At 40.2% G+C, this 14,765-nt stretch overlaps 1 pseudogene; it reads left to right on the forward strand.

Annotated features, from left to right (window-relative positions):
* The first annotated feature begins 2,898 nt into the window (after positions 1-2,898).
* Positions 2,899-6,193, forward strand: LOC138848396 (protein LYRIC pseudogene; annotated as a pseudogene).
* The last annotated feature ends 8,572 nt before the right edge of the window (positions 6,194-14,765 follow it).

The raw sequence follows: 14,765 nt of genomic DNA on the forward strand, positions 1-14,765 counted from the left end.
GGACTCAAGCTGTTTTTATTTGTGGCTGCATGGCAGGAGTTCCCAGCTGGAGGTGATGACCCTGAAATTAAGCTTAATATTGTAGCTCCCGCTGAAGGGTCACTTTTCAAACTGCATAGCCCTGAAGGACAGGGTGCTGAGTAAGGAGAACAAACTTCGCTGTGGACCAAATCAATTCCAGCCAATGCAGAAATGGTTATGGCCTACCCTGCACTAAGCAAGACTTAAAGTCCAGTGGGGCTCACTCAACAAATACCCATATCTGCACGGTGACAAGACACGGTCTTGGGGACATTGGCCCTTTAGGACAAGTGCTGGAGATAGACAGCTCAGGTGACACTTTTCTGTCCTTAGTGGCTGCTGCATTCACAGGAGGCTGACTGGTCAAGCCCTGAGTAGTTTTCCACAAATGAACATCTTTCAAGCACAACCGAAAACATGCTCAGAAATCTCCTTCAGCATCAGCAGGCTTTGTGTGGGTTTAACCCAGACTTTACTTGGTCTGCTCACAGAAACCATGGCAGGGACCTGCTGTTTGCATGCACATTTAACACAGAAGTGATTCTGAAACAGCTGTGTTTATTGTTATGCTTGTATATTAACTATGACATAATGGACTTGCTATTTCGAGAGGCAACAGACTGGGGAATCCTCGTGTCATTGCAGACCATCTGAGGTAATTTTTGCATTGGAAACCTTTTGTAGGCCTCTCATAAGCAGCCCAGGCTCTCAGAAGGTGAATGCCACACTGTGGACAGTGGGCAAGGCGGGCACTGCCCTTCTGGGTCAGAACCTTCATCCTTCAACAAAAGCACTTGCTGGTTACCATTCCTGAGGGTTCTGGATGGTGAGGCATTCCTGACCCCCAGGGCTGTCTGTCGGGGCACAGTCCTCTGTGGTTGTCTGTTGCCCTGGACACTCTGGCCAGTCAGTCCCACACCAGGATTTCCTTTGGGGTAAGGTGAAACCTCATGGTGGTTGTTCTTTGCATTTTTCTGATGCCTAGTGATTTTGAGCATCTTAAGCCTGTAGGCCATTTGTATGTCACCCTTTGAAAAATGTCTGTTCATATCCTTATTCCCTAACTAGATTATTTGTTTTGTTGTTGATTTTTTGAGCTCCTTATATATGCTGGATATTAGCCTTTTATCAGATGTATAGTTTGTGAATATTTTTTCCAAGTCTGTTGGTTGCCTCTTTATTTTGTTGAGCATTTCCTTTCTGTGCATAAGCTTCTTAGCTTGATGTGACCCCATTTGTGTATTTTTGCCATTATTGCCTATGCTTCCAGGGTCTTGTTCAAGATGTCTTTTCCTATGTGAATGTCTTTCAGTGTTTTCCCCAACCTTTCCTCTGGTAATTTGATGGCATCAGGTCTTAGATTTAGATCCTTGTTCCATTGTGAGTTGACTTTTGTATAAGATGTAAGTTAAGGTTTTTTTTTCCATATTTCTGCATGCAGAGATCCAATTACCCCAACACCCAAAGACACTCCCAGGAGTGATTTTTAGTTTGTTAAAGTTTACTTGATTGTAGATGTGTGAATTAATTTCTGGAGTTACTAGTATGTTCCATTTGTCCACATGTCTATTCTTGTGGTAGTACCAAGCTGTTTTGATTATAACTGCCCTGAATATGTAATATGTCTTGAAATCTGGTATTGTGATGACTCCAGCTTCATTTTTATTATTTAGGATTGCTTTAGCTATTCAAGGTCTCTTGTGATCCATATGAGTTTTAGGGTCATTTGTTTGAAAGCTGAGAATAACTTTTGTGAAACTTTGATTGAGATTACATTGAATCTGTAAATTGATTTGGATTATAAATTGCTTTTAATGAGGAAAAATGTCAAATGTGAATAATGCTGTCATACAGAACCTTTCTAAATAAAATTTACCCATGGAAAAAAACCTTGCTTAGTTGAGGACCAAGACATAAAAGTTTTCATTAAGGGTTTGTTGTAGCAGTGCTCATCTGAGAAGAGAAGTGGAATGAAGGGAAATTTTGGTGATGGTCCCTTTTATGAGTTATCTTGATTGGTTCCAATCTCCAGTTATTCAGTAAAACACTAATGTAGGCTGCTATGATGGTCTTCTGTAGATATGATCAAAGTCCATAATCAATTGACTTTAAGTAAGGGGGATTACCCCAGATGAACTTGGTGGGGCTGACTCAGTTATAAGGCCCTAAGGTTAAACTGAGTCTCCCCTGAAGAAGCAGACACTCCTCAGGTGGGAAGCAGTTCTCACATGTGCCTGGGAGTTCTGTCTCCCCTTCTTGATAACCCATCCTGTAGATGCAGTCAGAATTCTCATCCACACTCCAACATCTGATAACATTTTCAGTTAGACACAATCTTTTTCTTTTTTGAATCTGGTTGGGCTGTGCATAAAACAGTGCCTTTGCTGTTTTTGAAATATCTCTTGGTCAAGTTGATTACTTCTTCAGGCAACACCTTGTTTATCAGCATTGCTGTCAGTGGCTTGTGTGAAGAGGGATAATCCTGGAGCTCTCAGCTCTAGGTCAGAACTGGCAACTTCAAGAATCTGCAAAATCTTGAGTGATTTGTCCTATCAGAGTAGTTCATGGAGCCATGCCCAAGATGGCTAACATGGGTGGCCCTGGGCCTCATGAGCAGGCCAATGCTGGGTCTGAAGTTCATCACTGCCTTGGATTAGCCTCTGCTTCTGGTCAATCAATAGATAGTCCTCATCTTGGTCCTGATCCACAACTTCTCAGGTCTTTCTTCAGTTAATTTATTATCATTCTTTGACATTTTCCAGATAACTTTACTCAGTGCATAGAAACCAATAACTCCAAGGGTCACACTGCTCCAGTGTAAGTCACATCATTGATCAGGCCTTTATAAAGTGATAGATTCCAATTGTTCCTCCAAGGGAGATCAGTGGGACCTGGCGCTGGCATCGAGATGCCATTTAAGGGCTGGCACTGGAGATGCTCACTTCCGCCTGCCCTTCTCCTCCTGGCTGTGTCAGAGTGAGGCTGACTAGGGGAGAACTGGGCACCCCCTCTGCCCTAGCTGTGGCGGCAGATTCCTGGCTCTGGCAGGAGGAATGACAGCGATGTGTTTGCCTGAGGCTATCCAGCCCGGCACTCCGCCCTTCCCCCTGACTCTTAAATGGCATCTCTATGCCCCAGCATCATCCTGCAAGTCCCTCTGCCAGGAGGGAAGATGGTTGCAGGGAGCTGGCAGGACGAGCTGGCCCAGCAGTCCAAGGAGGGCTCTGCCCGGATGCAGGAAATGCTCCCGGCCCTCCTGGGCTTTCTGCGCACCAAACTGGGCCTCGACCTGGGCCTGGAGCTGAAGCGGTACCTGGGCTGGGTGATCCTGGTGGTGCATGGGAGCGCTCGGGCTGCTGCTGCTCTTCCTGCGATGCTAAGGCTGGGCCGCGGCTTGCACTGGCACCCGCAAGAAATGGAGGAGCCCACCACTCAAAAGGGAGTTGGCGGCCTCGCCAGCCTCAGCCCTGATGACCTAGCCTTGCTGAAGAACCTCAAAAATGAGGGGCGCAAGAAGAAGAACCGGAAGAAACTGCCCGAGAAGCCCAGACCAAATGGACGGACCATTGAAGTGGCTGAGGGTGAAGTTGTTCGAACTCCTCGAAGTAGAACAGCAAAACAGCCATGAGAGAGAGACAAGAAAGCAAAGTCAGTGCTGAAGTAGTGCAAAACAGTCCTCGCCATGATGGAAAGGAAGTTGATGAAGGAGCCTAGGAAACTAAAATTAGTCAGAGAGAAACGACAGCAGCGTAAATGTGATAAAATGTTGACTGATTCTGGTTCATTGGATTCAACTGTCCCTGGGATAGAAAATATCACCACAGTTCCCACCAAGCAACTTGCAACTGCATCATTTCCTGTTGGTTCCAAGAAGGATAAAGCTGATTCTCATCTAGATGTTCAAGTTAGCAACTTTAAGTCTGGAAAAGGAGATTCCACACTTCAGGTTTCTTCAGGATTAAATGAAAGCCTCACTGTCAATGGAGTAAGCTGGAATGAAAAAATTGATAAAGCCCTCCTCACAGATCAGTGCAAGTGAGGAGAAGTGGAAAGCTATTTCACCTACTACTGCAGGCAAGAGGAAAACTGAGCCATCTGCTTGGAGTCAGGACACTGGAGATGCTACTGCAAATGGAAAAGACTGGGGAAGGAATTGGAGTGACCGCTCAATATTTTCTGACATTGATGGTCTGTCTTCTGCAGATCCCGGCTCTGATTGGAATGCACCAGCAGGAGAATGGGGGATCTGGGTAGATGAAGAAAGAGCTTCACTTCTGAAGTCTCAAGAACCAATTCCTGATGATCACAAGATTTCAGATGATGATAAAGAAAGGGAGAGGGAGCTCTTCCAAGTGGAAAAAGAAAAAGATGAAAAAGAAAAAGAAGCAGCAAGGTGGAAGATAACTCTTGCACAGGACACAGAAGAATTAGAAAAGGAAATTAGAGAAGAGCTTCCAGTGAATACCTCTAAATCCCATCCAAAACATGACAAGGTTTTTTCCTCAAAGACTGTAAGCACTAGTGATCCACCTGAAGTACTTGTCAAAACAGTCACCCCATCAAGACGCTTCCACCTGCGGTTTCTACCGAGTCATCGGTTAGCTTATCAAAAGATGATTCTGACAAGAACTCTTCCCAAGTGCCAGACAGATAAATCCAAGTCAAATATGAAGCAAAGTAGTGTGCCTCCTGCCCAGACCAAGTCTGGAACCAAGGAATATCCCAAACAAATAAAAAAGAAGAAAAAAGCCAGATGGGAAAACTGAGTGTTTTTTCTTTCCCTGTATTGGACATGTGTTTGCAAACACTGTCTTGAAAATTATGCTGTTTATGCAATAATTTGTGGATATGTACAGAGTTTTATATAAACTTTAACCAATTTTTAAAACAAAACTGAACTCAACCACCATAAAAATGGAATCAAAGAAAGTTAATTTATGAAATTAAGAGATCAGAAAACTATTCTACGTACAGTGCTGGAAGAGACTTGGGAAAGTCTTTTCATTGAATGAGAATTATTTTAATTTAAGACTATTATCCTGGCTTTACAACAGTGCCCTGTTTACAACAGATGGTGCCCTATCTCATCTGCAGCTGAGGAATAATGGATTCTGATTAGAGAAAGGATTGTCTTCAAGTTAGCAGGCAACTCCTGGGATCTTATGCACAAACTTGCACCATTTGGATCTATTTTATGTTTAAATCAAAGTACTTTGTTTAAATGCGTAATCTGACATATCTTTACATATTTGTTGGTAGCAATTTGTATTAAAAGAATCACAAGTACAAATAAAAAGTCATTTATCATTTATTTAACTAAACTGTCATGGTTTAGTCTACAATTTTTAAAACGTTCTTAATTCAGACATTGAAAATGTAGTTAATACTTGTATGGCTTATGAAGTTATTTCTGATAGCCTTGCATTACTTGAATCGTTCAAAATACAGTATATTTGAAATTAATAAAGGAAAACTATTGTACTCACATGCTCTTGTTTATGCCTTGAAAACTTTCAGGTAAAATTCAGCTCACATTTTCCTTTCCCAAGCAATTCCTTTTCTTACAGCATCAACTCTTAGTTGCTAGTAATTTTTTACTTTAAATTTGAAATCATTCACACACACATGTTCAGCCATGTACACTGTAAATGATTTAATGGTTTAAATTATTTACACTGTAAATAGCCTTTACCAAAAGTGATTGACAAGGACCATAATTAACACCACTTAGTGACTTGTGAGAAAGAAAAAAGTCATGTTTTATTTAATGTGATTGGCTAATCTGTTTTTATGTGGCACCAAGAATGAAGTTGTTTAACAGCTGTAAACAATGCTACTGATCTGTCCTTCCAGCATTGTCTTTGTAGTTTGATGGTATTGCCTTGTCAGACTAGGAAAGCTAAAGAAAGAGAATGGTTTTAGTTTTGCTGAAGACTGACCTTATTAATGGACAGCTTTCCTAAACAAGGATTAACTTTTATCAGGTGTTAGCATTTGTTTCAGGAACATGCCAGTTGTTTATATGTCAGAAGTTTTGTTTAATTTTATGGTATTTCTAAATCGATTTGCTTAAATAAATTCAACAAATAGAAAAAAATAATGTGAAAGATTTCTCAGAAGCCTTGCAAAGCTGTTGGTCTGACATTCCATGCCTCAGTTTGTAATTTTTTTTTTAACAAAGAACACTGTTCTGAAGTTATTTCGTGTTGACTACAGTAACAACCTATTTCTTCTCAAATTCTCCAATACTGACACATCACCATGTATCTTGATAACTGGTATAGAGAGGTATTAGCATGGTGACCTTACAGATTTAAATAAAATAAATTTAAAATAAAATAAATTTAAATTTATTTGGCTGGAGGCCATATACTACCATGCCAGGAATTCCACTACCAAAGGGTCACCACTCTAGTCTCAAGTACTTGGAGAAGTTTCCTCTTGATTTTCATTGCCTTGTCATCTAATCCAGTGTTTTTAAAACCAGATGTGTAGGTTTTTGATTAAAAAAAAAACCTGACAGCTACATGAATGCTGGATTTTATTTAAAAACAGTCATTCAGACATTCACCAATCAAATAGTCTAGGTCAACAATGCCTAGAACTATGTGAAATGCTAGGGTTCCAGCCATGAGTGTTCTAAACTTTCATTTGGAACATAATAATTGAAAAATCTAACACCCACATATGATTATATCTCAAATCTCTTTACATACTGTGTTTTCTATTTGTTGTCCAGAGCATCTAGGTCTTTGACAGCTTTGTGGCAGACCTCACAATACAGCTACTTCCACTATCTGGACATAAAAGGGAACTGCTGTAAAAGCACTGCTTTTAGAAGCAATGTGGTTCTGATATATCATTTCAAAAATTCAAGCTCTTTCTCCCTTTGTCATTAAAATTGTGCATGCCAGCCATCAAGGAAATAAAAATAAAAATCACAATGAGGTTTCACCTCTCCCCAGTTAAAATCAATCTCACATATAAATCAAAAACCAATAATGCTAGTGAGGATATGGAGAAAAAGGTACTATTATTGACTGTTGGTGGGAAGGCAAACTAATTCAGCCATTGTGGAAGACAGTATGGAGATTCCTCAGAAAGCTGAAAATAGATATACTATATGACAGCCATCCAATCCTGGGAATTTATGCAAATGAAATAAAATAAGCATATAAATGTGTTATCTTTACCTCCATATTTATTGCAGCTCAAGTCACCATAGCAAAGATGAGGAATCAACCCAGATGTCCAACATCAATGACTAAATACACACACACACACACACACACACACTATGGAATACTACTCAGCTGTAAAAAATTGATGCAACTGGAAACCATTGTACTTAGTAAAATAAGCTAGTCTCAAGAAGATGAATATCATATGTATTCCCTAATCTGTGGAAGATCAAACAGTACCAAAAACATAATGTATTTTAGCAAAATTATCATTTTGAGATTTGATGATTATTTATAGCCCTTGTCTCTACTGTTGCTCAACAATGTTTATTTCTTCTTACTGTTTCTTGAATTCTTAGTTGAGGGTTAACCTTATGATTATAAAATAAACTGAAAGGATGTCGTAAAAATTAAAAGAAAAATAAGGAAGGAGGAAGGAGGGTAAGAGGGTGTGCAAGAAGGAGGGTACAATGGGAAGTATTACTATGCTCCTGAACCCCTATGTATATAAAGTACATAATATGTATACTTCTTGAGTCACAGTTGTTAACATACCAAATGCCCTCACCATATACCTGAGCTAATAGGTATGTTAACAACTGTGGTATATGGTATATGGTGAGGTATATGGTGAGGGCACTTGAAATCCTCTCTTTTGGCCAGTTCATTACTGTTTACTATAGTCAACTTGCTATGTGGTAGAGCATCAGAACTTATTCCTCCTATCTGACTGTAACTTGATACCAAATGACTCATGTCTCCCTTTTCCCTTCCCACCACTTCCCTTGATCGAGCCACTACTCTTCCATGAGACTGGATGTTTTAGATTTCTCACATAAGTGAGAGAGATGATATTGGTTACTCTATCCCTGGTCTGTATCATTTACCCTGGTGTCATTTTGGTTCATCCATGTTGTCTCAAATTTTAAAAGCTGAATATAAACATATATCCCTTTAAATATCCTTTCAACCACTGATGGACTGGTATATTGTTTCTTAGCTGTTGTGAATAATTCAGCAATAAGCATGTGAGTGCAAATATCCCTTCAACATCAGGATTTAATTTCCTTTGAGGGTGTTCCCCATAGTGGGATTGCTAGATTGTATGGTATTTCTATCTTTAATTTTTTGAGTAATATTCATGTTATACAACAAAATGGCTATCCTTACATATACCACCAAGAGTGTGTAGGGGTTCATTTTTCTCCACATTCTGACCAACACCTGTTTTCTCTCATCTTTCTGATAATAGCCAATCTAACATGGGAGGGAATACCACAATGTGGTGTAAATGTGCATTTTTAAGCAGAGATGTTGGACATTTTTCCAAAGTTGTAGTAATCAAAACAACATGGCAGAAATGCATTCAGATGGAGATCCAAGATGTCTAAATAGGGCATAGCCGTGCTGACTTCAGCTGCTCTGGGTTATAAAAAGAACAAAGGAAGGACCACAGTTCCAGGGGCAGGTGTTTTTGGTGGAGAAGTGACAAAACAATGAAGATTCTGTGGGGCAAGAGGAGAGAAGGCAGGAACACAGTTGTGGTCTGTCATGCAGTGCAACCAGCTGCTCATTCTGAGCCTCTGCCTCCATCTTACCAAATGAAGGTAGAAAAAAAATGACTGCCACTCGCAGCTTTAGCAGAGAGGGAATTCCACACCCATCCAGTGACTTATGCTTTACTCTGGGAAGCTGACTGGTGTCTGAGCAACTGCAGGACTTCGAAAAGGAAACCACATTGCTCTCCATCCTGGAAGAAGGCCCAAGTACTTGGGTCCCTGCACCCATGTGGAAGACCCAGAGAAGCTCCTGGTTCCTGGATTTGGAACCATGTAGCTCTGGCCATTGTGGCCATTGGGGAGATGAACCAGTAGATGGTAGAACTAACTTTCTGTCTCTCCCTCTGTCTGTTATAACTCTACCTCTCAAATAAATAAAATCTTTACAAAAATTATAAAGACTATATATGACAAAAGAACAGCCAATCTCATACTGAATGAGGAAAAGCTAAAAGAATTTATATTCAGATCTTGAACAAGACAAAGATGTCCACTTTCACCAATCTTCTTGAATATAGTACTGGGGGTACTATAAAAGTTTTATATCTCTAAAACTTTTGATGAAACATCGTTAATAAAACTGTAAAGTTATTTATAAAACAGTTGAATGAAAACAATTAAAAAAAACTTCTGGGCTATAATGCCTATAAACTGCCCATGAATAACTGTTTATCTGTCAAACTACAATGTTCACCTATTTCCAAAAATGTTATAAATATTTAAGTGGAATACTTTGATGAGATTGAAGATACCATGCTGAATTTAAATGAGCATGAGATACAAAATCAGAGAAATCATGATATTTATCATCATTATTGCTATCCATAGTATAATATTGAACTCTTCTCAAATTCTGATTATTTGCTGTCTGTAAGAGGTAGTTGGCTCTGAGTATTGAGCTTATATCAATGAATATAAATGGGTGGAATGGATACCATTTCAGGCTGAAATGTTCAGACAGCATGGGAACTTCTAGGTATACTTACAGGGTTTGGTTTTCCAACTGTAACATTTTCCAACTGTAATTGTTTCTTTTTCTTTTCTTTTCTTCTTCTTTTTTTTTTTTTTTTTTTTTTTTTTTTTTTTTTTTTTTGACAGGCAGAGTGGACAGTGAGAGAGAGAGACAGAAAGAAAGGTCTTCCTTTTTCCATTGGTTCACAATGGCCGCTGCGGCTGGCGCACCACGCTGAGCTGAAGCCAGAAACCAGGTGCTTCTCCTTGTCTCCCATGTGGGTGCAGGGCTCAAGCACCTGGGCCATCCTCCACTGCACTCCTGGGCCAAAGCAGAGAGCTGGACTGGAAGAGGAGCAACCGGGACAGAATCCGGTGCCCAGACCAGGAATAGAACCCAGTGTGCTGGCGCCACAGGCAGAGGATTAGCCTATTGAGCCGCAGCACCAGCTGTACTTGTTTCTCTGCAGTTATTAAATTGATAGTTATGTTTTATCAAGTGTTGTGAAATATTGATATTTTATGTTACCTTGACAAGAAAGGAATGCTGGGAGTTATGTAACTTCACAAAAATTATTTTTACTATAAATATATTTGAAATATACAGTCCTTTGCATGTATTATCTATTTGAAATGAGTTTTATTCTGTGTGTGTGTATCTCACTAAATAAAGTTAGTTTCAAAGATAACAGCAGCACAGGCTTTTATTTTTGCTTTATTCTCTGTCATCAGAACATTAAAGAAGTGGTGAAGAAAGCATTACTGTTCAGAAACTGCTTTATTTGTCTTCATAGAAGTTATCAAAGCACTCTGAAGGTTTCCCACCACTTAAGGAAGGCAGAACAATTTATAAACTATTATCTTTATGAAAAGTGAGGTGTTCTCTCTATTCAACCTTTTTGCTGATTTTAAGTTAAGTATATATCATTATACTGCTGGTATCAAAATGAAAACACTTTGTATAACCAAACTAATTTGGCTAGTCTCCATAAAAGTGATGTGAATATTTTACAGGATTATTGCAGAAGCAAAAGAAAAATGAATATGTAAGCAAATGGGTATGCAATTTTCTCTCTTGCATAAGACTGCTTGGATTCCATGAGCTGCCCCATACTAGTTCCAGCAAAAGGGCAGTGCTCAGAGGCCGGGCTCTACTATAGTCTAACAAAGCTGTCAGGACAATAAGTAATTTTCCCTGAATAGGCTCAAAATTTAGTTTGGTACAATTTTTTAACTGGGAAGGTGATGGGCACAACAGTTCAGATGTCACTTTTTAATTTTTTTATTTATTTGAAAGAGAAAGAGAGAGAGAGTTCTTCCATTCCACTGGTTCCCTCCCCAAATGACCGCAATGGCCAGAGCTGAGATGATCCAAAGCCAAGAGCCAGGAGCTTCTTTCAGGTCTCCCAAGTGGGTGCAGGGGCCCAAGGAGTTGGGCCACCTTCTATTGATTTCCCAGGCCATAGCAGAGAGTGGGATCAGAAGAGGAGCAGCTGGGACTTGAACCAGTGCCCATATGGGATGCTAGGGCTGCAGGCTGGGGCTTTATCCCACTGTGCCACAGCACCAGCCCCCAGATATCACTTTCAATGCCTGTGTGTCATATTAGATGCATAGTTTGAGTCCCTGCTCCTTTGCTTTCTATCACACTCCATCTAATGTGAACTCTGGGAGGGAGCAGGTGATGACTCACATACCTGTATCTTTGCCACCCACATGAAAGACCAAGACAGGCTTTCAAGTGTCTGACTTCAGTCTGGTTCATCCCTGCCAGTTATGAATATTTGAGGTAGTGAACAAGCTGATAGGAGATCTCTCTGTCTCTACTATCTGTGGCTTTCAAATAAAGTGAAAAACACTTTGAACAAAATGTAAAACTCTTTTTTTTAAAAAACAAATAAAATTAGGGGCCGGTGCTGTGGTTCTCTTGGTTAATCCTCCACCTGCGGCACCGGTATCCCATATGGGCACTGGGGTTTAGTCCCGGCTGCCCTTCTTCCAGTCCAGCTCTCTGCTGTGGCCCAGGAAAGCAGTGGAGGATGGCACAAGTGTTTGGGCCCCTGCACCCGCATGGGAGACCAGGAAGAAGCACCTGGCTCCTGGCTTCAGATCGGCGCAGCGCCAGCCATTGCAGCCATTTGGGGAGTGAACCAATGGAAGGAAGACCTTTCTCTGTCTCTCTCTCTCTCACTGTCTATAACTCTACCTGTCAAATAAAAAAAAAATAAAAAAGAAAAGCAAATAAAATTAAAAACACTTTATTTGAAAAACAATGGAAATTCAAACAAAATAAAAATTCTGGATGGTATAATAAAATCTAAGGTATTAAAAAAAAAAAAACAGCAAAACCCTCAAGACCAGAAACCATAAATGATGGGAACAAGTTACATGTGGAGTTTATAGTGATGTTTTCAGATAACTTGAATGAGAAGGCAATAACAACTGCTAGAAAGTTGATCTGAAAATTTGAGTGCGATGAGAATCATAGGTAATAAATTAAGAATGTAGCATTAGACAAGTAATAAAATGAATATATGTCAAAAATATTTTTAAAAAAGATTAAAAACATAAACTACATGCAGGAGAAGAAATAAATGGAGATTTTTTTTGACAGGCAGATTTAGACAGAGAGAGACAGACAGAGTTAAAAGTCTTCTTTCCATTGGTTCACCCCCCAAATGGCCACCATGGCCGGTGCACTGTGCAGATCCGAAGCCAGGAGCCAGGTGCTTCCTCCTGGTCTCCCATGTGGGTGCAGGGCCAAAGCACTTGAGCCATCCTCCACTGCCTTCTCAGGCCACAGCAAAGAGCTGGACTGGAAGAGGAGTAACCGGGACAGAACCGGTGCCCCAACCCAGACTAGAACCTGGGGTGCTGGCACCGCAGGTGGAGGATTAGACTAGTGAGCCATGGCACTGGCCATAAATGTAGATTTAAGGTTGATTTTAGGTCTTTGCTTGCATATACACCTATTTGTGAATGTGAATCATATACAGGACTCATATGAGACTACTGTAACCACACCATCTGCTGCCCCCTCAGTATTTTCTTTATTCTCAATATTTTTCAAATTCTCAATATAGCTAGCCAAATTCCTGGTATCATATCATTGATTTATATTCTTAGTATTTCTGGTGTTTGACAACAAATTTTTTAGATAATTTTTGAAACCAGAGTAGAAGGTTTAGAATAGTGTGAGAGTGGAGACATGCTTAAAGTAGTCTTTTTCATTTGAGTTTTACCTAATTTGATTCTCCAAAATAGTTTAGGTAAGTAATTCTCTTCAAGTGTTTTTAATGGGTATTAGAAATCCTGATTCATGGCTGGCGCCGTGGCTCACTATGCTAATCCTCTGCCTGTGGTGCCGGCACCCTGGGTCCCAGTTGGGGCACTGGGTTCTTTCCAGGTTGCTCCTCTTCCAGTCCAGCTCTCTGCTGTGGCCCAGGAGTGTAGTGGAGGATGGTCCAGGGCCTTGGGCCCTGCACCTGCATGGGAGACCAGGAGGAAGCACCTGGCTCCCGGCTTCGGGTTGGTGCAGCGCACCGGCCGTGGCGGCCATTTGGGGGGTGAACCGATGGAAAGAAGACGTTTATCTCTGTCTCTCTCTCACTGTCCACTCTGCCCGTTAAAAAAAAAAAAAAAGAAATCCTGATTCATATCAGTCACTAGTTAAGTATCTTCATTGTCCCAGCTTGGAGAAATGAATGTGTAGATTACACTCACATAAAAGGTTGGCTAATAGCTTTTATAATGCCCTTCAAAGAGCTTACTGACACTATTTTGCCCTCATTTGGAAAATGAAATATATGAAAATGAAGGATAATTATGTATGTGCAGATTATCCATGAGAACAGCTATAAAGTTTATTATGTGAAATCTCAATAAGCAGAGTTTTGCTCATTTGGACTGTTTTGCTTTGGCTTTCTTTCCCTGTTACTGTGTTAAATCAGTGTGCATATGTAGATTCCTGTCTTCCCTTGTGAAATGAGGGCTGGTTTAGATTAGTACTTTTCTACATCTGTTTTCAGATTTCTAAGCATACATTAAGGTAGTTTTGGGGATCTATGTTCTTGGGTCAGAATGTGAAAGAACTTAATTTGTGCAGGGCACATAACTAAAATTTTAACATCATCGACATTAGTAGTATTGCTAAGTATTGTCTTTGAGTCTTACTGTTCCTCATTTTATTCTTGTTGGCTTTGGCTGCTTTGAAAATTTACAGGATGAAACAGAAACTACAGACTGTTGCAACTGAAGGTTTAAGTATTGTTTATTTTACCATAAATTCTATGTGTGTCAGCAGTGCTGGTATTTCTGTCGCTTTGTGTTTAAATACAACCAAATTTCAAATAAAAGAGACAGCTGGCAGTGGATGCTTATCAGCATAGACAGGAATCCAAATAGTGAAGTTTGGCACCCTGAGTTTATTGGTAGTCAGTGCCAAATATTTATGAGAGAAAGCAAGATCAGCATCTTTAAGTTCCAATCCATGAAGTTTCTGATTTAAAAGTCCAAAGTTTTGGGGCTGGTGCTGAGGCATAGCAGGTAAACCTACCACCGTAGTGTTGGAATCTCATGCGTGCTGGTTTGAGTCTTGGATGCTCTACTTCCCATCCAGCTCCCTACTAATGTGCCTGGGAAAGCAGTGGAGGGTGGCCCAACTAATTGGGCCCCTGCACCCATATGGGAGACCTGGAAGAAACTTCTAGCTCCTGGCTTCAGATCAGCCCAGCTCTGCACTGTGGCCATATAGGGAGTGAACTAGTGGATGAAAAAATCTCTCTCTGAGTTTGCAACTCTGCCTTTCAAATAAATAAGTAAAGCTTTGAAAATAAAAAAGTCCAAAATTTAACAACTGCAGATGTGATGTTTTATTTTTTTTTAGTCATAATGTATAACCTTAGAACAAGTAGGTTAAGACTCACACTGAATACTGGGTAGTACAAAAACAACATGGGATTCATAGGAGATTGCTTAGCATATATACACACAAGGGAATATTGAGATTGTAGAAAAATGAAATTAAAAGATATGTACTTTGTGCAAAAATATT

Source organism: Oryctolagus cuniculus, unplaced genomic scaffold, assembly GCF_964237555.1.
Source record: "Oryctolagus cuniculus unplaced genomic scaffold, mOryCun1.1 SCAFFOLD_57, whole genome shotgun sequence".
NCBI classification, from domain to species: domain Eukaryota; kingdom Metazoa; phylum Chordata; class Mammalia; order Lagomorpha; family Leporidae; genus Oryctolagus; species Oryctolagus cuniculus.